This window comes from Myotis yumanensis, unplaced genomic scaffold, assembly GCF_028538775.1.
Source record: "Myotis yumanensis isolate MYYU_CA2020_CCGP unplaced genomic scaffold, mMyoYum1.0.hap1 SCAF_7, whole genome shotgun sequence".
NCBI classification, from domain to species: Eukaryota; Metazoa; Chordata; class Mammalia; order Chiroptera; family Vespertilionidae; genus Myotis; species Myotis yumanensis.
Window position 1 is genome coordinate 4,859,835 of NW_027223758.1, and position 21,884 is coordinate 4,881,718.

At 49.7% G+C, this 21,884-nt stretch overlaps 1 pseudogene; it reads left to right on the plus strand.

Moving 5' to 3' along the window:
- The first annotated feature begins 173 nt into the window (after positions 1–173).
- On the plus strand, positions 174–20,634 carry LOC139014334 (tripartite motif-containing protein 60-like; annotated as a pseudogene).
- The last annotated feature ends 1,250 nt before the right edge of the window (positions 20,635–21,884 follow it).

A 21,884-nucleotide genomic window follows, 5' to 3' on the forward strand; every position in this document is an offset into this window, starting at 1 on the left:
CGCCGGCGGGGAGCGGGCGCGGGGCTGGGGCTGCGGGAGGCGCGGGCCGGCGGGGCGGGGCGGGGCGGGGGCGGGGCCGCCACCAGAGGCCAGCCCTTCCGCCGGGCGGGGGCGCGGAGGGGCACCGCCGTGACCTTGATCTCCCCAGACCCGAGCCCGCGCCGCAGACCGCGATGCGGGACCTCAGTACCAGGGACGGTCTGCGACGTTAAAGGGACAGCGAGCCGGGGGAGGACGCTGGGTTGCCCCGTTAGAGGAGGCTGCCTGGAGCCGCCCGGACCCTGGGCCCGTCGCGGACCTCAGCCCCGCGCTCTCGGTGGAGCCGGGTTCGGGAGGGTGGAAGGAGGTGCCTGAGCCCGGCCCTGCATCCCGCGCGGGAGCCGCCTGGTGCCTTACTCACTGCCACACCTGCGTTTCACACACAGTGATGTGTATGCTTCCTTTTCAAAAACAAAATAAAACAGAAATATTTAGCTTAATGAGTACGGTGTGGGGGACCCTTGTAGCCACCGACCAGCTCAAGAACTCGGGCTGCGCCAACCGCACCCCAAGTCCCTCGAGCGCTGCCTCCGACCATAACCCCTCCTCCACCCGCGGGTCTGGGGCCTCGTGGTCCGGGAGCTCGCAGCCTCTGCTGACTTGACGCGGGGTCTCTGGCCGGAGACGGACTCAGTCAACATCACCGAGTGTGACCACTGACTGACCGGCTCAGCGTAGCGGGCACAGATCTTCAGAGGCCCAAAGGGACAGCACGTCGTCCCCCACCCCCACCCCCCACCCCCCTTTGCTGAGAGCTTTCCGGGGCAGCTCCGCTCAGGGACCCAGGATCCTCCTGTTCAAACCCCAGCAACCCCGCCAGCAGCTGCGGCATCTTGTCCGTGACGCGTGCAGAGTGCGGGCGGCGGGAGGGAGGACCTGTCCGCGGCCACGTGGCGGCTGGTGCGGCGCTGGCACTCGGGTGTCGGGCATCCCACCCCCTGCAGCCCCCTGGCCACGCCGCTCAGGCATCCTCAGAACTTTATACCAACAGCAACGACAGTGCTAACAGCGAGCACCAGGTGACGCTGTGCCGAGAACGCATCACGAGCTTGCTGACAATTAGAGGCGGTGCAATGAGCCCCGCCTCACAGATGAGAAGATACTAACTCCGGGACAGCAGGGATTTTGTCACGTCCACTGCTTTGGCCCCTGCTTTATCCTATTTCCTCCTCCATCAGATCTCGTGGGCGATACTATGATTGTTCCCCACTGTTTAGAGGAGGAAGCTGTTTAGAGGAGGCTTGGAGAGATGAAGTAACTTGCCCTAGGAAGTTAGGAAGGAGAAGAGTCAGGATTAAAACTCCAGTCAATGTCTCAGTACCTTTGCTCTCTGCCCAGCCCAATGGGCACTCCCTGACGAACTCCTACTCATCCTTCAAGACCCCGCTGAAACATCGCCTTTGCTCCGAGGCCTTTCCTTCGGCCTCCTGCATCCCCTCCCCATGCATTTGGCTCCCCATGTACTGCTACACCGCCTGTTGGTCTCGCACCACATCACATCCGGTCCCACGCGGCTGCCCATGCTTCTCTGTGCTGGGAGTGTAGGGGGGGCAGCATTGGCCCCGGACCCTGCCTCCCCGGGCCCACTCACAGTCAGGGAACGTGTTTTGCAGCCTCAGTCCTTCTCGCTGGTAACAAAAGTTCCAATTTCCTCTGGGTAGCTCCCTCCCCAACTCTGGTGGAGCCAAGGCCTCGCCCTGCTGCTGTGGGTGGGGTTGTGACCCAGTCTGACCAATCAGTACAGTCCATGCTTCTGTTCTCAAAGATGGTTCAGAAGTTGGTCTATGGAGGCTCAACTATTAAAAATCCTCAGCGCCACAGAGATTTTGCCTCATGGTAGACATCCAATAAATAATCAATAAGCAAACGTTAAAAAGTGGCCACAAGGATAGGGGTGCTGCTTTGGAGGGATGGGGTATACCAGTGACTTGTTCACTTTAAAAATGTTTAATTCCATATGATGTGATTTACACCTCAATACATTATTTTAAAAAGAAAGCAATCTCTTTACAAAAAGTCACCACAAGTTTACTCAGAATGGCTGGGATGATGAACAAGAAGGTGGAATCTGGAGAAGGCACACTGAGAAATTGTGTGTATGTGACTGGGTGAGTGTGAAGAATGTGTGTGTGAGTGTGTGTATATATAAATGTGTCTGAGTGTGAATGAGTGCGTGACCGGTGTGTGTGAATGTGACTGTGTGAATGTGGGTGATTGTGTGTATGTGACTATGTGAGTGTGTGAGTGTGTGTGTGACCCTGAGTATGTAAGAGTATGTGCCTGAATGTTGATTATGTGCAAGTGTGTGTGTGCAGTGTGTATGTGAGTGGAGTGTGAATGTGAGAATGTGTGTGGATGTGTGTGCGACCATGTGACTGAGCGTGGGCATGTGTGTAAGTGTGTGAGTGTGTGACTGTGTGTGTGCGCGCCCCTCCCTGGTGACTCAGGGAAACCTGTGTTCCCTTTAGAAAGCTGAGATTCTGCATGTCCAAGGCTGAGTCAGAGGCAGTGAAGGCCCACAGCGCTCTGGGGCTGAAATGCTTGTTTTACCTCCCAGCGCCTCTGACTCCAGGAACTGGCTCTTGGCCCCAGCCCCTCCCGACCCCTCGACCCCTCGCAGGCCCTGAGATGGCCTGGGGCAGGCCCAGTGCTGTGACCAGCCAGAGGGGACTTTTCGGAAAGCAGTCTGTGCCTCTGCCAAGCCCAGCCCCATTGCACACCCGCTCTGGTTCCTCTCTCTGCACCACCTTATCTCTCCGGGTCATCATGAGCCCGAGGCCCCACCCGGACTCTTGTCTCCTTTGCTGCTGAGTTTGTGAATCTCTTCAAACGGCCCCTACACACAGTCAAACAGCAAAAGGTAACCAGGCAGCAATGGCGGCCGTTCTGTGGTGCCTACTGTGGCTGTGTGCTGGCCCTATGCCCCCCGTCATGGCCCCGCGTGCCCTCACCTCTCAGCATCTTACAGAGGTGGACAAGGTTCAAGGTCACTGAGTGGCCACAGAGAAGGTTCCAAGGCCCTGCTGCTCTGGGGTGAGCTTTGCCTGCAGCTGAGGGATACTCCCCAGCTCTGTCTTCCATCCACGTGCTGATTCAGGTTAAGGGTCTAAACCCACCACTGTCCCCTTGAGAAGTTTTGGAGTGAGCACAGTGGCTCAGCTCTGGGATAAAACCTCTCAGAAACCCCGTTATTTCCAGGAATCTGAGACTCAGGGAGTGGTCCGGGCGCCCTCCAGTGGCCACTGGGGAGCATGCAGCCAAGCTTGGGCAGGGTTCCCAATTCCTGGAGGCACATCTGAGCGGCTGAGGGTGAGGTTGGCAAGAGCCTACAGTGGCAGCGTGTAGGTGCCGGGTCCCTTTGAGTTTTCTAAAACTCGCCCAATTTGGCGTTCTAGTCAACACGTGTCCACGTTTCTTTTCACACACAATCAACATTTCCTTTGCTCTTCCCTTTTCCACTGTATTTGAAGTAGGACTTCAAGCTTCCTCAAAACTTCACAGGTTTCAGGTGTATACCACTCGCAGGTCTATGCTGGTATACACTCAAGGGAAGTGGCAACATATGTACCCAGGAAAAGTCCAATGGCTGTTCATCATAGCCCCAACGTGGAAGCAACCCAAATGCTCACTAATGGATGGGTGGGTAAGTGAGATGCGATTTATCTCTGCAGCGGGATAATGATGGACAGTACAAGGGACCCTGGCCGAGGCGCACCACAGCATGACGAACCCTGACAACACCGCCAAGTGTCAGGTGCGGTCACACAGAGCCACACGGGGCATGCAGGCATTTATACAAAAGGTCCAGAGTAGAAATAGGAAGTTTGGTCTCTGACTCTCTCCTCTTGTCTGTCCATCTCTCTCCACTCTGTTCCAGCCTTTCCCCCACTTCCCACCCAGAGTCTGCACCCCCTTTCCTGCAGCTGATGCCGTCCATCCAGGGGTGCCTTCTCGTGCCCCGCACCCCCAGGAAGCTCCAGGAGGGTGTGATGGATGAAATAGTCTAGTCCCCTCTGGGCTCTCTGTCCCCTGCTTCCCCGGGCCCCTCCTCAGACTTGCTTCTCCTTCTTTGCACTGATAGGAAGATGTCCCAGCTGGGGTTTGGGGAGAGCAGCAAAGATGGGGGCACTCTTTCCAGGCTTTCCCAAAACTTAGAATTAGCCATTTCAACCACATCCTCTGATGGCTTGAGTGCCCCCCACAATTCCCATGACTTGCTGCTCCTTATCCCCTGAATGTCCCACCTCAGAAAGCCCCACCCCCTGTCTGAGCCTTGCCGGGAGCCTGTCCTTGCTGGACTGAGCTGCTGTCTCGGGCTCAGGCCTGCCCATCACCCCCTTCCTGACATCTCGAAAGGGGTGGTCCCCCAGAAGCCGATTGGGGTGGGGGCACCCAGAGTCAGGACGAGGGAGGCACGAAGGGAGGGAAGGGATCAGATCATGTGCCCTACAAACTTGGCACCCAAAAGGGCAGAGGGGGTGCTATTTCAATCACCCCTGGGCAGCGGCACCCCTGGGGCTGTCCCAGGCCAACCAGGACACGCGGTCACACCAGGTATAAAGGGCTGAGCAGGCAAAGGACTCATCACCACCTCCCGTGTCCCCGGTCAAAGATTTACCCAGTGGCCTTGACTCCCTGGCATGTGGTCATCTGCAGGGAAGCCTGGCAGCAGCAGGGAGTGAAAGACTTGAACGCTCGAACCCTCAGGGTTGCTGAGGGAGGGGGAAGATGGCGAGGAGGAGAAGGACCAAAACATTCACAGAAACCAGAGAAACAAGCAAACAAGCCCAAGAGTATCTGGGTTACTTGAAGTTCCCCCAGATGTTTCTTTTTATAGTCGGGAAACTGTATGTAACCCATCAGGTTTCCCTCTAGTGGCCGTTGGAAGGATTGCAGCTGAGTGTCTCCATTTTCCCCCAAAGAGGAAGTGTTGTGACTTGCAGATGTTGAGACATAAAAACAGATCAATGCACACATCGTGTCTCTTAGAATCGTTTTTTATTTCAATTTTAAGGGATTTTCTAGTGTGCTTCCTATTAATACAGATCGATTTTTAAAGCTTTATTTTAAGAGCTTCAATGTGAAGGACATGGCAGGCATGTCTCCAGACTTTACAGAAGCCCAGAGCAGGGTCAAGTGACCGGGGAGGACACACGTGTGCTCAGGACCTGAGGGTGGGTGGCCTGGGCCTCCCTGGCCCGTTTCATCCCTGCAGCCTCCCCTCCTCACCCTCTGAATGAATGGGGAGCCTGGTGATGTGATGAGACAGGAGCCTGTGTTAGGCGGGGCCAGCGTGGGAGACAGTGGAAGGTCTTCACACTAACGCTGGTAATGACTCTGACTTGATAAGGAACACAGAGGCCAGAAGGTCAGCCACATGTCTGTTTGTTGGTGCCGTGTCATACCTGACAAGGCCAGACCAGATGTGACCATGGGAACAAGGAGCGTCCGGGAACTTTGGAAGCAACCGGGCAGTTAAGAGAGATGCTTGGAGGATGGGAGCCTGCCCTCTGGATGGAAGACTGATTAGGGATTGCTGGCAAGGGCAAGAGAGGCGGAAAGGTCATCCATTGGATCTGGTCTAGGTGGACACACACTGTCCAGGTCCATGGGACAGGGCAGTGTGAAGGTGTGAAATAGTAATAATAAAAATGGGGCAAGTAGATAGTGAAATAATAATAATAATAATAATAATAATAATAATGCACCAAAAGCAACAATATTGACCTGGGAGGTCCTTCTCCTTGGCTTTTGTCTGGTTACTCTGCTTTTTCTTCCATGAGTTCCTGGCTCTGGGTTTCTCATAGGTGTCTGCAAGTGTCTGTGTGCAGGTGTCTGTGTGCAGGTGTCTGCGTGCAGGTGTCTGCGTGCAGGTGTCTGTCTGCAGGTGTCTTCTGCAGGTGTCTGCGTGCAGGTGTCTGCGTGCAGGTGTCTGCCTGCAGGTGTCTGTGTGCAGGTGTCTGCCTGCAGGTGTCTGCCTGCAGGTGTCTGCCTGCAGGTGTCTGCGTGCAGGTGTCTGCCTGCAGGTGTCTGCCTGCAGGTGTCTGCGTGCAGGTGTCTGCCTGCAGGTGTCTGCCTGCAGGTGTCTGCGTGCAGGTGTCTGCCTGCAGGTGTCTGCCTGCAGGTGTCTGCCTGCAGGTGTCTGCCTGCAGGTGTCTGCGTGCAGGTGTCTGCCTGCAGGTGTCTGCGTGCAGGTGTCTGCCTGCAGTTGTCTGCGTGCAGGTGTCTGCCTGCAGGTGTCTGCGTGCAGGTGTCTGCCTGCAGGTGTCTGCTGCAGGTGTCTGCGTGCAGGTGTCTGCGTGCAGGTGTCTGCCTGCAGGTGTCTGCCTGCAGGTGTCTGCGTGCAGGTGTCTGCCTGCAGGTGTCTGCCTGCAGGTGTCTGTGTGCAGGTGTCTGTGTGCAGGTGTCTGCGTGCAGGTGTCTGCCTGCAGGTGTCTGCCTGCAGGTGTCTGCCTGCAGGTGTCTGTGTGCAGGTGTCTGCCTGCAGGTGTCTGTGTGCAGGTGTCTGCGTGCAGGTGTCTGTCTGCAGGTGTCTGCGTGCAGGTGTCTGCCTGCAGGTGTCTGCCTGCAGGTGTCTGTCTGCAGGTGTCTGCCTGCAGGTGTCTGCCTGCAGGTGTCTGCGTGCAGGTGTCTGCCTGCAGGTGTCTGTGTGCAGGTGTCTGCCTGCAGGTGTCTGTGTGCAGGTGTCTGCGTGCAGGTGTCTGTCTGCAGGTGTCTGTGTGCAGGTGTCTGCCTGCAGGTGTCTGTGTGCAGGTGTCTTCTGCAGGTGTCTGTGTGCAGGTGTCTGCCTGCAGGTGTCTTCTGCAGGTGTCTGTGTGCAGGTGTCTGTGTGCAGGTGTCTGCCTGCAGGTGTCTGTGTGCAGGTGTCTGCCTGCAGGTGTCTGTGTGCAGGTGTTCGCGTGCAGGTGTCTGCCTGCAGGTGTCTGTGTGCAGGTGTCTGTGTGCAGGTGTCTGTGTGCAGGTGTCTGCCTGCAGGTGTCTGTGTGCAGGTGTCTCCCTGCAGGTGTCTGTGTGCAGGTGTCTGCCTGCAGGTGTCTGCGTGCAGGTGTTTGCGTGCAGGTGTCTGCCTGCAGGTGTCTGCCTGCAGGTGTCTGCCTGCAGGTGTCTGTGTGCAGGTGTCTGCCTGCAGGTGTCTGCCTGCAGGTGTCTGCCTGCAGGTGTCTGTGTGCAGGTGTCTGTGTGCAGGTGTCTGCGTGCAGGTGTCTGCCTGCAGGTGCCTGCCTGCAGGTGTCTGCCTGCAGGTGTCTGTGTGCAGGTGTCTGCGTGCAGGTGTCTGCCTGCAGGTGTCTGTGTGCAGGTGTCTGCCTGCAGGTGTCTGCCTGCTGGTGTCTGCCTGCAGGTGTCTGTGTGCAGGTGTCTGCGTGCAGGTGTCTGCCTGCAGGTGTCTGCCTGCAGGTGTCTGTGTGCAGGTGTCTGCCTGCAGGTGTCTGCCTGCAGGTGTCTTCTGCAGGTGTCTGTGTGCAGGTGTCTGCGTGCAGGTGTCTGCCTGCAGGTGTCTGCGTGCAGGTGTCTGCCTGCAGGTGTCTGTGTGCAGGTGTCTGTGTGCAGGTGTCTGCGTGCAGGTGTCTGCCTGCAGGTGTCTGCCTGCAGGTGTCTGCCTGCAGGTGTCTGTGTGCAGGTGTCTGCCTGCAGGTGTCTGCCTGCAGGTGTCTGCCTGCAGGTGTCTGTGTGCAGGTGTCTGCGTGCAGGTGTCTGTGTGCAGGTGTCTGCCTGCAGGTGTCTGTCTGCAGGTGTCTTCTGCAGGTGTCTGCCTGCAGGTGTCTGTCTGCAGGTGTCTGTGTGCAGGTGTCTTCTGCAGGTGTCTGTCTGCAGGTGTCTGCCTGCAGGTGTCTGTCTGCAGGTGTCTGCCTGCAGGTGTCTGCCTGCAGGTGTCTGCGTGCAGGTGTCTGCCTGCAGGTGTCTGCGTGCAGGTGTCTGCCTGCAGGTGTCTGTGTGCAGGTGTCTGCGTGCAGGTGTCTGTGTGCAGGTGTCTGTGTGCAGGTGTCTGCCTGCAGGTGTCTGTGTGCAGGTGTCTGCGTGCAGGTGTCTTCTGCAGGTGTCTGTGTGCAGGTGTCTGCCTGCAGGTGTCTTCTGCAGGTGTCTGTGTGCAGGTGTCTGTGTGCAGGTGTCTGCGTGCAGGTGTCTGCCTGCAGGTGTCTTCTGCAGGTGTCTGTGTGCAGGTGTCTGTGTGCAGGTGTCTGCCTGCAGGTGTCTGCCTGCAGGTGTCTTCTGCAGGTGTCTGCGTGCAGGTGTCTGCGTGCAGGTGTCTGCCTGCAGGTGTCTGCGTGCAGGTGTCTGCCTGCAGGTGTCTGCCTGCAGGTGTCTGCGTGCAGGTGTCTGCCTTCAGGTGTCTGCCTGCAGGTGTCTGTGTGCAGGTGTCTGCCTGCAGGTGTCTGCCTGCAGGTGTCTGCCTGCAGGTGTCTGCGTGCAGGTGTCTGCCTGCAGTGTCTGCCTGCAGGTGTCTGTGTGCAGGTGTCTGCCTGCAGGTGTCTGCCTGCAGGTGTCTGCCTGCAGGTGTCTGCCTGCAGGTGTCTGCCTGCAGGTGTCTGTGTGCAGGTGTCTGCCTGCAGGTGTCTGTGTGCAGGTGTCTGCCTGAAGGTGTCTGCGTGCAGGTGTCTGCCTGCAGGTGTCTGCCTGCAGGTGTCTGTGTGCAGGTGTCTGCGTGCAGGTGTCTGCCTGCAGGTGTCTGCGTGCAGGTGTCTGCCTGCAGGTGTCTGCCTGCTGGTGTCTGCCTGCAGGTGTCTGCCTGCAGGTGTCTGCCTGCAGGTGTCTGTGTGCAGGTGTCTGCGTGCCGGTGTCTGCCTGCAGGTGTCTGCCTGCAGGTGTCTGCCTGCAGGTGTCTTCTGCAGGTGTCTGTGTGCAGGTGTCTGCGTGCAGGTGTCTGCCTGCAGGTGTCTGCCTGCAGGTGTCTGCCTGCAGGTGTCTGTGTGCAGGTGTCTGTGTGCAGGTGTCTGCGTGCAGGTGTCTGCCTGCAGGTGTCTTCTGCAGGTGTCTGCGTGCAGGTGTCTGCGTGCAGGTGTCTGCCTGCAGGTGTCTGCGTGCAGGTGTCTGCCTGCAGGTATCTGCCTGCAGGTGTCTGCCTGCAGGTGTCTGCCTGCAGGTGTCTGTGTGCAGGTGTCTGCCTGCAGGTGTCTGCCTGCAGGTGTCTGCGTGCAGGTGTCTGCGTGCAGGTGTCTGCGTGCAGGTGTCTGCCTGCAGGTGTCTGCCTGCAGGTGTCTGCCTGCAGGTGTCTTCTGCAGGTGTCTGCCTGCAGGTGTCTGTCTGCAGGTGTCTGCGTGCAGGTGTCTTCTGCAGGTGTCTGTCTGCAGGTGTCTTCTGCAGGTGTCTGCCTGCAGGTGTCTGTCTGCAGGTGTCTGTCTGCAGGTGTCTGTGTGCAGGTGTCTTCTGCAGGTGTCTGCCTGCAGGTGTCTTCTGCAGGTGTCTGTGTGCAGGTGTCTGTGTGCAGGTGTCTGCCTGCAGGTGTCTGCGTGCAGGTGTCTGCGTGCAGGTGTCTGCGTGCAGGTGTCTGCCTGCAGGTGTCTGCCTGCAGGTGTCTGCCTGCAGGTGTCTGTGTGCAGGTGTCTGTGTGCAGGTGTCTGTGTGCAGGTGTCTGTGTGCAGGTGTCTGCCTGCAGGTGTCTGTGTGCAGGTGTCTGCCTGCAGGTGTCTGTGTGCAGGTGTCTGCCTGCAGGTGTCTGTCTGCAGGTGTCTGTCTGCAGGTGTCTGCCTGCAGGTGTCTGTGTGGAGGTGTCTGCCTGCAGGTGTCTGTCTGCAGGTGTCTGTCTGCAGGTGTCTTCTGCAGGTGTCTGCAGATGCAGCACAGCGATTTCATGAGCAATTTTAAAACCTTATATTTTACAAGAAAAATACCAGTTCTTCACTGCAGTGAGGAATCACAATTCAAAGACCACTTTATAGTCCAAACTTTACCATTTAAAGTTAGAATTACTTTGAGTCTCTAACACATTTTCCCTGACATTTTCCTAAAGGCCCAGGAGACTACAGGGTCTCCTGGGGGAGCCTGGGGACCAGGGGACCAACCTTTCCAGACTTCTTGCTTTGTCTTAGGAGGGCACTCACGATTTTTCTTTAAAAAGGGCATTTATAATTTTCCTTTAAGGTGCCTTGATATTTGTGATCCATCACATAACACCACTGCATTTGTTTTGACATTGAAAGTTTGGGTTTTGTGTTTCAGTGAGAGCGGCCAGCATGCACTGGTGAGCCGGAACCACTTTGCACCTTTTTTGGGGGGCTCATCCCATGACCTCCTGCTGCTGTGGTCTCCTCACCTGCACGTGTGTGTAAACAGGACCCAACACCCTGCCAGCAAAGGACATGGGGAGCTGGCACAGGGTGAGGACACCTGCACTTGCTGTTACTATTACCGGCCAGGAGGTGGCAGCACTTCAACCCCTGAGTTGGCACACTCCTGGATGTGGTGGGGACCTGGGCTGGGGGCTGACTCTAAGTTGAGCAATGAGAGTTGAGCGATAAATGCTGGGCAGGCAGAGCACACCTGAGCCACAGCGCTGCAGTCGCCTCTGTACCACGCAAATAAATGTGACATTTCACTCACCTTTCTCACCGCTAATTCCTGGGCTGTTGCTTTATTGTTTGTACCTACATAAGCCCTCACAGCACATGGTTAGAAGTCACTGATTAAAAAGAATTTAGAACTACAATGAAATTGAGGAAACCAATGAACTCCCTGTGTGGAGGGTCTGCTACCTGTGTACCAAGCTCAATGTCAAGTGTCTCAGCCTCTGCCTCTCTCCTCCCAGTGCAGAGGGGAGCTGGCAATAATTGTCCCCATTTCAAAAAGCTGATTCTGAGGCTCAAGAAATTGTATAATCTACCCAGCACCCTTGGAGTGTCATGAAGTACTCGAAGTAATAAAAAGCAAGGGCCTAAATCCAAGACTATTGTATCCAGCGAGGCTATCATTAAAAATTTAAGGTGAAGTAAAAGCTTTCCAGACAAAAAAAGATTAAAGGAGTACATTACCACCAAACCAGCAATGCAAGAAATGTTAAAGGGACTGCTCTAAGAAGAAGCAAAGGAGAGAGAGAGGATCATAGGCATAAAGAACATTACAATGGCAATAAATAAATAGTGCCCTAGGCGGTTTGGCTCAGTGGATAGGGCATCAGCCTGTGGACTGAAGGGTCCCAGGTTTGATTCCTGGTCAAAGGTGCATGCCCAGGTTGTGGGCTCGATTCCCAGTAGGGGGCATGCAGGAGGCAGCTGACCCATGACTCTCTCTCATCACTGATGTTTCTATCTCTCCACTCCCTCTCCCTTCTTCTCTGAAAGCAATAAAAATAAATTAAAAATAAGTGAATACCTATAAAAAATAACCTTAAATGTAAATAAATTAAATGCTCCAGTCAAAAGACAGGGTGACTGAATGGGTAAGAAAACTTTACCCATATATATGCTGTCTACAAGAGACCCACCTCAGAACAAAAGATATACATAGACTGAGAGTGAAGGATGGAAAAACATATTCCATGTAAATGGAAAGGGGAAAAAAGCTGGAGTAACAATACTCATATCAGACAAAATAAGACTTCAAAACAAAAGCCATAAGAGACAAAGGAGGCCACTTTATAACACTAAAGAGAATAATTCAATAAGAAAATATAACTCTTGTAAACATATATGCACCCAATATAGGAGCACCTAAGTACATTAAAAAACTCTTGATGGACTTGGAGGAAGAGATTGACAGCAATACAGTCACAGTGGGGGACTGTAACACTACACTGACTTCACTGGCTAGATCTTCCAGACAAAAAAACTAACAAGGAACAGAGGCCTGAAATGACACACTAGACCAGATGGATATTTATAGAACATTTCACCCTAAAGCAACAGAATATGAATTCTTCTCAAGTGCACATGGAACATTCTCAAAGATAGACCACATGTTAGGGCACAGAACAAATCTCTACAGGTTCAAAAAGATTAATACATTACCAAGCATCTTCTCAGATCTCAATGGCATGAAGTTAGAAATCAACTACAAAAAAAAAAAAATCAAAAACACTCAAATGCTTGGAGGCTAAATATCAGGTAATTAAACAATAAATGGGTTACCAATGAGATCAAGCAATAAATTAAAAATTTCCTGGGAACAAATGAAAATGAACACACAACCATCCAAAGACTATGGGACATGGCAAAAGGAGTCCTAAGAGGGAAGTTCATAGTACTGCAGACCTACCTCAAGAAACAAGAAAAAGGACTAATAAACTATCTAATAATAATCCCAAAACTAAATAAACTAGAAAGAGAACAGCAAGAAAAGCTCAAAGGAAGTAGCAGGAAGGAAATAATAAAAATTAGAGCAAAAATAAATGGCATACAGATTTAAAGAAAAAAAAATACAAGAGATCAATAAATCCAACAGCTTGTTCTTTGAAAAGATAAACAAGACTGATGAACCCCTAGCCAGACTCATCAAGAAACAAAGAGAGAGGACCCAAATAAATAAAATCAGAAATGAAAGAAGCAATATAACAACAGACACCACAGAACTACAAAGGATTGTAAGCAAGCACTATGAACAACTATATGCCAACAAGCTGGACAAACTGGGTGAAATGGAAAAATTCCTAGAAACATACAATCTTCCAAAACTCAATCAAGAAAAATCAGAAAACCCGAGTGGGCCAATAACAACTGATGAAATAGAAGAAATAATTTAAAAACTTCCAGCAAAAAAAAAAAAAAAAAAAAGTCCTGGACTGGATAGATTTATAGGTTAATTTTACCAAACATTCAAAGAAGAACTAACACTATTAGTTCTTCTCAAACTATTCCAAAAAATTCAAGAGGAAGAAGCACTTCCAAGCTCTTTTTATGAGGCCAGCATTTTTCTAATTCCAAAAATCAGATAAAGACACTACAAAGAAAGAAAATTACAGGCCAAAACCCCTGATGAACACGCATGTTAAAACCCTCAATAAAATATTAGCAAATCACATCCGGCAATATATTAAAAAGATCCACACCATGATCAGGTGGGATTTATACCAGGGATGCAAGGCTGGTACATTATACACAAATCAATGAATGTGGTATATCACATAAGCAAATTGAAAGGTAAAAACCACATGATTTATCAATAGATGCAGAAAAAGCATCCAACAAAATCCAGAATGCTTTTTTGATAAAAACTTAGTAGCGTGGGAATAAAGGGATCATACCTCAACATAATAATGGCCATATATGACACACCTACAACCAACATAATACTCAATGGGCAAAAACTAAAAGTGTTTTTCTTAAAAACAGGAACAAGACAAGGATGCCCGCTTTCACCAGTCTTATTCTGCCGGGGTTCTTGTCCCAACATCAAGAAGGGTTCAGCAATCTGGAGAAGGCTGTGCGTAGATTAAATAAGAGTCCAAAGATGAAGCATAATTTTGAAAGGCATTTGGGGGTCAAAGGAGCTTAGCTAAAGGAGCTACGATCTAAGTTCTAAGTTTCTAAGGTCTTAAAGTCTAAGGTCTAAGGTCTAAGGTCTAAGGTCTCAGGTCTCAGGTCTAAGGCCTCAGGTCTCCTCGTCGCAGGACCCCATGCTTTTTATTAACACAACTTGTCCTGAGGTGAGGCAGAGATATAAACTTCAAAGGGTATACACAAGCGTTGTCAGAATGGGGGAATTAGCCTACGGTTGTTCAGGTGTTTGGCCAGTAGGAGGCAATAACATGTAGATTAAGATGCCCTGAGCTGTCTGGCAGCCAAGCAATAATCCCTTTTCAGGTTTGGGAAATGCCCTCAGACATTCCCAGATGCAGCCCTGCTGTCATGCTGGAATTGGTTGCCAGCATTATTCAATACTAGAGGCCCTTTGCACTTTGAAAGGGAATCTGATTGGGGTGAACCAGATTCGGGGCCAACAGGGCCCCAGCAGCAAGCTAACCCATGGCTGATTCCACGAGGAATCAGGCTCCCTCCTCCCTTCTCTCTGGGTCCAGGGTGTGGGTGAACAAGATTCAGGGCTGACAGGGCCCCAGCAGCAACCTAACTTACCAGTTGAAGCTTCTGCCCCCTGGTGATCATTGTGTATCTTAGCTACCTGTTGAATGGTTGAATGGTCAAATGGCCATTTAGGTTTTTATATAGATAGATAGTACTGGAAGTCCTAGGTACAGCAATCAGACAAGAAGAAGAGATAAAAGGCATCGAAATTGGAAAGGAGGAAGTAAAACTGTCATTATTTTTAGATGACATGATATTGTACATAGAAAACTGAAAAGATTCCACCAGAAACCACTAGACTTAATAAATGAATTTGTCAAGGTAGCAGGATACAAAATCAACATTCACAATTCGGTGGCATTTTTATAAACCAGTAATGAGCTCTCAAAAGAGAACCTAAAAAAGCAATCCCATTTACCATTGCAAAAAAAAGATACCAAGGAATAAGCTTAACCAAAGAGGTAAAAGGCCTGTACTTGGAAAACTATAGGACATTGAAAAAAGAATAGAAGATACAAAGATATGGAAATGTATACCATGTTCATGGATTGGAAGAATTAATATCATTAAAATGTCCATACTACACAAAGCAAGCTACAGATTCAACACAATCCCTATTAAAATGCCAATGGTACAGAGGAGACAACCAAGATGGCGGCATAGGTAAACACCTGAACTTGCTGCCGTGTACAACCACATTAAAACTACAACTAAAAGACAAAAAGAATAGCATCCAGAACCACGGGAAGGCTGACTGAGTGGAAATTCTACAACTTGAAGGAAAAAGAAAAGCGCACTGAGTCTGGTAGGAGGTGCAGAGCTGTGGAAGTGTGGAGGTACGGAGGCACGCGCAAAAGGGGCTGGCAGCTCATATGATGTTGTCTTTTCAACTGGGAAGGAGATAGAAGCTCCCGACTGCTCTGAAATCCAGTTCTGGGTGAAAATCTGGGGACTCACACTTATACAGAGAGAAACTGTACTGTCTGGCATCAGGCCAGAACGTGAGGGCAGCTTTCTCGTGAGGTGCTTGCAGTGTTCATTGTTCCTGCAAGGAGGGAGGAACCTAGAGACCCAGGGACCTATTGGGGGAGGGCCGACAGCAACCATTGCTGTTTGCACCGCCACATGAATCCCTGAGACCATGCCCCACTCAATACAACCCCACAAAAACTGTACGAAGAGGCTTTTGCATACTAAAGGCCTGAATTTTCTCCGCCTAAAAACCTGTCAAACTGCAGCTAGGTCAGAGAAACCCAGAGCTTCCAAAAGAAGGCCTAAGGCTCGTCAGCAGCCTGCGTTACTTCACAGCTGTGCCTCATCTGGGAACCTCCAAACCCCAAACAAAGAGGAGAAATCTGCAGATCTCTCTGTAGCTCCTGCTGGGTGGCCTCAGGCAGTGGGTGACTTTGCACCCCCTTGGAGATCCAAGAGCCAGTCTACCCAGTGGTCAGAGTGAGACCATCCGGATTACAACTCTTCACATCCATAAGAGACACACTCAGGGGGCAGACTCAGTGAGCACCCAAAGCCCCACTGAAGCAAGTCCTGCCCTATAAGAGTGTCTCCAGCACAGAAGTTCTCCCATTGTAGACACAACTGGTCCTCATAGCCAATTGACCTGGAGGTCAATTCCTATCAGTGATACCAACAGCAATCAAGGTTTAACTACAACAAGACTGTGCACACAGCTCACAAAGGGGTGCACCAAGAGTGTCCACCTCAGGTAATTAGGGAGGCTGAGCCACTGGGCCCTATAGGACACCTAGCACACAAATCCACTCTACCAACACAGGGAAGCATAAAAAATGTGGAGACAAAGAAACAGGTCACAAATGAAAGAAATGGAGGAAAGCAAACTACTGGATATCGTGTTCAAAGCTATGGTTCTAAGGCTACTCAAGAATCTTCTAGAAACCACTGAGAAATATAGTGATACCCTCAAGGATATGAAAAAGTACCAATTAGAAATTAAGCATACACTGGCTGAAATAAAGAATAATATACAGAGATCCAACAGCAGACTAGAGGATCCCACGAATCAAGTCAAAGATTTGAAATATGAAGAAGCAAAAAACACCCAACCGGAAAAGCAAAAGGAAAAAAGAATACAAAAATATGAAAATAGTGCAAGGAGCCTCTGGGACAACTTCAAGTGTACCAACATCTGAATTATAGGGGTGCTGGAAGAAGAGAGAGAGCAAGATATTGGAAATCTATTTGAAGAAATAATGACAGAAAACTTCCCCTACCTGGTGAAAGAAATAGACTTACAAGTCCAGGAAGCGCAGAGAACCCCAAACAAAAGGAATCCGAAGAGGACCACACCAAGACACAGCATAATTAAAATGCCAAGAGCAAAAGACAAAGAGAGAATCTTAAAAGCGGCAAGAGAAAGACAGTCAGTTACCTATAAGGGAATACCCATACGACTGTCAGCTGATTTCTCAACAGAAACTATGCAGGCCAGAAGGGAGTGGCAAGAAATATTCAAAGTGATGAATACCAAGAACCTACAACCAACATTACTTTATCCAGCAAAGCTATCATTCAGAATTGAAGGTCAGATAAAGAGCTTCACAGATAAGAAAAAGCTAAAGGAGTTCATCACCGCCAAACCAGTATTAGATGAAATGCTGAAGGGTATTCTTTAAGAAGAGGAAGAAGAAGAAAAAGGTAAAGATAAAAGTTATGAACAGCCCTAACTGGTTTGGCTCAGTGGATAGAGCGTCGGCCTGGGGACTGAAAAGTCCCAGGTTCTATTCCGGTCAAGGGCATGTACCTTGGTTGCAGACACATCCCCAGTAGGAGGTGTGCAGGAGGCAGCTGATCGATGTTTCTCTCTCATCAATGTTTCTAACTATCTATCCCTCTCCCTTTCTCTTTGTAAAAAATCAATAAAATATATTTTTTAAAAAGTTATGAACAACAAAGTGACAACAAATACATGTCTATCAACAAGTGAATCTAAAAATCAAGTGAATAAAAAATCTGATGAACAGAATAACTGGTGAATAGAATAGAATCAGGGGCATAGAAAGGGAGTGGACTGACAATTCTCCATGGAAAGGGAGTGCGGGGGGTGCGGGAAGAGTCTGACTAAAAATCATACGCCTATGGACAAGGACAGTGGGGAGAGGGTGGTAAAGGCAGGGGGTGGGGTGGGAACCGGGTGGAGGGGAGCTATGGGGGGAAAAAGAGGAACAACTGTAATAATCTGAACAATAAAGATTTATTTTAATAAATAAAAATAAAAATACCAATGGTACAATGTGGTACCATCTTACACCTGTTAGAATGACTATCATCAACAAATCAACCAATGACAAGTGCTGGTGAGGATGTGGAGAAAAAGGAACCCTCATACACTGCTGGTGGAAATGCAGACTGGTGCAGCCACTGTGGAGAACAGTATGGAGTTTCCTCAAAAAACTAAAAATGGAACTCCCATTTGACTCAGTAATCCCACTTCTAGGAATATATCCCAAGAAATCAGGAACATCAATCAGAAAGGATATATGCACCCCTATATTCATAGCAGCACAATTTACAATAGCTAAGATTTGGAAACAGCCTAAGTCCACATCAGCAGATGAGTAGATTAAAAGACAGCAGTACATCTACACAATGGAATACTATGCTGCTGTAAAAAAGAAAGAACTCTTACTATTTGCAATGGCATAGATAGACCTGGAAAGCATTATACTAAGTGAAATAAGCCAGTCAGAGAAAGATAAATACAGCATGATCTCACTCATTTGTGGGATATAATGAACAACATACTAGTAAACTGATGAACAAAAATAGATCCAGAGACATACAAGCATCAAACAGACTGTCAAACCTCAGAGGGAGGGCAGGTAAGGATCTGGGGGGAGAGGGTAAGAGATCAACCAAAGGACTTGTATCCATGCATATGAACATGACCAATGGACACAGAAAATAGTGGGGTGGAGGCATGTGCTGGAGGTCAGGAGAGGGTGGGGGAAGTTAATCAGGGGAAAAGGAGACATATGTAAACTTTCAACAATAAAGAATTTTTATATAAAGTATACTATTATACCAATAGTATACTTCACAGAGCTAGAACAAATACTCCAAAAATTTATATGGAACCATAAGAGACCCCGAATAGCTAGCTGCAGCAATCTTGAGAAAGAAGAATGAAGTAGGAGGAATCACAATACAAGATATCAAACTGTATTACCAAGCCATTATAACCAAAACAGCCTGGTACTGGCACAAGAACAGGCATATAGACCAATGGATCAGAACCTAGAAGGACCTGTAGCTGTTGTGTCCCCAGTGCAGGGTCTCATCCGACACCAGGATCAGCCCCTGACACCCATTGAGGATGCTGCAGCCAGTCACAGGAGAAAGCTCAAAGTGTACCTTGAGGCCCTCACTAATCACCTTGAAAATGCTGAAACAGTATATGAAAACCAATGATACTTGGCAAGTGAAGAGAATGATGGGGGAAAATGGAGGGAGGAATTGGACTATGAGTGTAAAGAACTTAAGTGTTTCTTAGAAATAGAACCAGATGAACTTGATAACAATCTACTAATCCTATCTAATAAAAGAGAAACATGGTAATTAGCCGTACGGCCGCTACCCTTCCCATTGGCTAATCAGGGAGATATGCAAATTAACTGCCAGCCAAGATGGCGGCCGGCAGCCAGGCAGCTTCAAGCTAACAGGAGGCTTGCTTGCTTCAGTGACGGAGGACTCCAACGTTCCCCGCCTGCCGCTGCCGGCCTCTGAGCTTGCAATTTGAAACATTGTTACAAATATAGAAGCTAAACAAAACCCCAGAAACCTGTTTTCAGTCAGCCGGGATCTCAGAGCTGGAGTGGCAACAAAGTTTCAAATACAGAAGGTAAACAAAGGCCAGAAACCTGCTTTCAGCAGCTGAGCCTCAGAGAGAAAGCCAGCTCTCAGCTCCAGTGACAGCCATAGAAGGTAAATAAATGCCAAAAAAAAAAAAAGGAGAGGTTTGGAGCTTCAGTTGCCCGCCAGCCTGAAAACAGCCCTCAGTCCCTCACCCAGACTGGCCAGGCACCCCAGTAGGGACCCCCACCCTGAAGCAACAAGATGGCGGCTAATTTGCATACTGAAGGCAGGCGGCAGCACGCAAGGCTGTCTGCGGTCTGGGACCTGGATCTGTGACCCTGCCAGGCGGGGGGCAGTGCTTGAGGCTGTCCATGGTCTGGGACCTGGATCCATGTCCTTGTGGGTGGGGCGGCAGTGCTTGAGGCTGTCCGCAGGTGCTGAGGCAGGAGCAGGTGCAGACAGACACACCTGGTGGGCGCAGGCGGCCCTCTCTGAGGTGCCTTTGGTCAGAGTTCAAGATCAAGAGCCCAGAGGCAGAGAGGAATTCCGTCCTCTCAGTGAAACAGTGGGATAGTCAGGGTGACTGTAGAGGAGGAATGTGCACTTTGGGTGCCAGCACCCATGAGCGAAGGCTGCCCTGACTGAGCCTTGCTTGCTTGGGGCCTAGCGCACTCCTGCCGGGCAACAGGTGACAGGACGTGCTTTTCCGAATTAATGAGAGAAAACATTGACTCTCCTGCTGCCCACAAAGGTGGAAAAAAGTGGGGAGACATGTAGGGAATGAGCGAGGTTCCCTGTCTGGGGGTTCCAAATCTGCTGTTGGTTTCTTTCACCACTGACTAGAGATATACAGGGTGTCCCACCAAAATGTATACACACTTTGAATACCTACTAATTCCAATGGTTTTAAGCATAAAAAAGGAACAACAATGGGGCTGTTATTTGTTAAAAGTGTGGGCATAAACAGGTAGTTGGACATTCCCTGAGGGGTCTCAAATTGGAGAGGGTGAAGGCCAGACTGAGGGGCCCCTTCTCCCCGCCTACCCCAGTGCATGAATTTCGTGCACCGGGCTACTAGTAGAAGATAATGATGTTGAGAAAAAAACTAATTAAAAATTAGTTTTTAGGCAAATTTCATACTATATGTTCAGACTAAACAATCTGTTAAGTTAAATAGAAGAGAAGTATTTGCAGACAGACATGGATTTACTCACAGGTATTGAAAGTATCCACAAGTATGAAAACCTAGAGACCCCAGAAGTGTTTTCATGTGAATTAAAGGGGATTTTCATCCCCCCCCCCCCCCCCCCCACCACATTATTTGGGCCTGCATAAAATGATCAGCATGTTTCAGGTAGATTTGACACTGGATCTTGAAATTGCCCATCCAAGTTTCACTATCTCAAGAGATAGAAAAAGTATGACACATAAGACACCAGATGGTCTGCCTGATCCCCAGGTACTTACTAACCTGGCTGTCCTGAGTTCTGAGGGATTTGATGCTGAGAGGAATTTTTGGGTGGTAAAAATAGGAGGCAGAGGTAAATATTTCCCCAGAAATACTCTCATATCACCATCCACAAGCTATGGATGCTGGCAATATCAGCTCTGGCATCATACATGTGGCCTTGGCCCTATAGGACAGCAGAAGATTGGCATTTTCCTGGATTTTGGGTTGGGAGAGGTTTCATTTTATAATTTGAATAACTGGTCATACATGTATGGAATCACTGATACATTTACAGAAAAATGTATGCCTTATTTCTCCAGTGCATCTTCTTCAGAACCTCTTACAATCAGTATCATCAGAGTCTAATGATGAACAGTTTGGAAGAAATTTGGTAGGTGCTTAGTTCCTTTTCTTTGTATTGAAAGGGATACTTATAATAAAGGTCCTGATCCCAGTTTTGATGTTTGAGTATTGAAAGCTTTTAGGATGCACCCTTCTCTCCTCTCTGACCTTACACCTGGGAAAACTGACAAGAAAGTCCAGGTGCTCCGTCCTTGGTTGCAGGGGAGATGTTCTAATCAAGCAAGTTTCCATTAGTGTCAGCAGGCCCCAACCAACAGCACCCAGTAGTCACCATGAACACCACAAGCTGGTCCCTTTTACCCGTGCTCTCAGTTATTTCGGGAACTACTCTAATATCCACTGTACTCTCCTCAAAAACCTCACCCTGTGAGTAATAAACTTTTGCATACTCTCCTGGTATGTGGTGAGTCACCATCACTGTGAACATCTGAAACCAGTTTTGGATGCTCCACCCTGACTACGCAAGCCGGTCCCCACCACTGGCATTGTGAGCAGCATTTCCCAGCTGTGAAGCACCCCCACCAGGAGTTCCTCTTCTGACTTTGTGTTGTAACACACTCTGGTTCCCTAGGCAAGGGTGTCCTTGAGTCTTTGTGCTGCATTTGCTGAGTTCTATGGAGGCTGTGTACATTTAATGACCTAAGTCAGAAGTTTCGGTAAGAAACACATTCTAATCCAGCCAGTGTCGCTCAGTGGTTGAGCATCAACCTATGAACCAGGAGTTACAGTTCAATTCCTAGTCAGAGCATATGCCCTGGTTGCTGGCTCGATTCCCAGTAGGGGGTGTGCAGGAGGCAGCCAATGGATGATTCTCTCTCAACATTGATGTTCCTATGTCTTTCCCTCTTCCTTCCTTTCTGAAATCAATAATACATATATACTTCAGGTCACTATATATATATATATATATATATATATATATATATATATATACATTCGTGCACAGTAAAAGGAGATTAATTAGAGGAAATATTTTAATATTGCTATTTGCCCTTTCTCTATAATAGAAGTGTCAGAGATGAAAGAAAATTAGTAAAATGTATATGAAAATCTTCCTCCTGTCAGAGTCTGGGGTGCACCGGGGGACCCAGAGTCAAGTCCCCACCCACCCGCGGCGCCTCAAAATCCTGCGAGACCCAGACCCAGCTGGCCCCACCCCCGTTGGGCCAGATCCAGAATTGGCTGGCCCCACCCTTGTCAAGCCCTTCCAGGTGTGTGTGTGTGGGGGGGGGGGGGGGCGCAGCCTCAGGGCC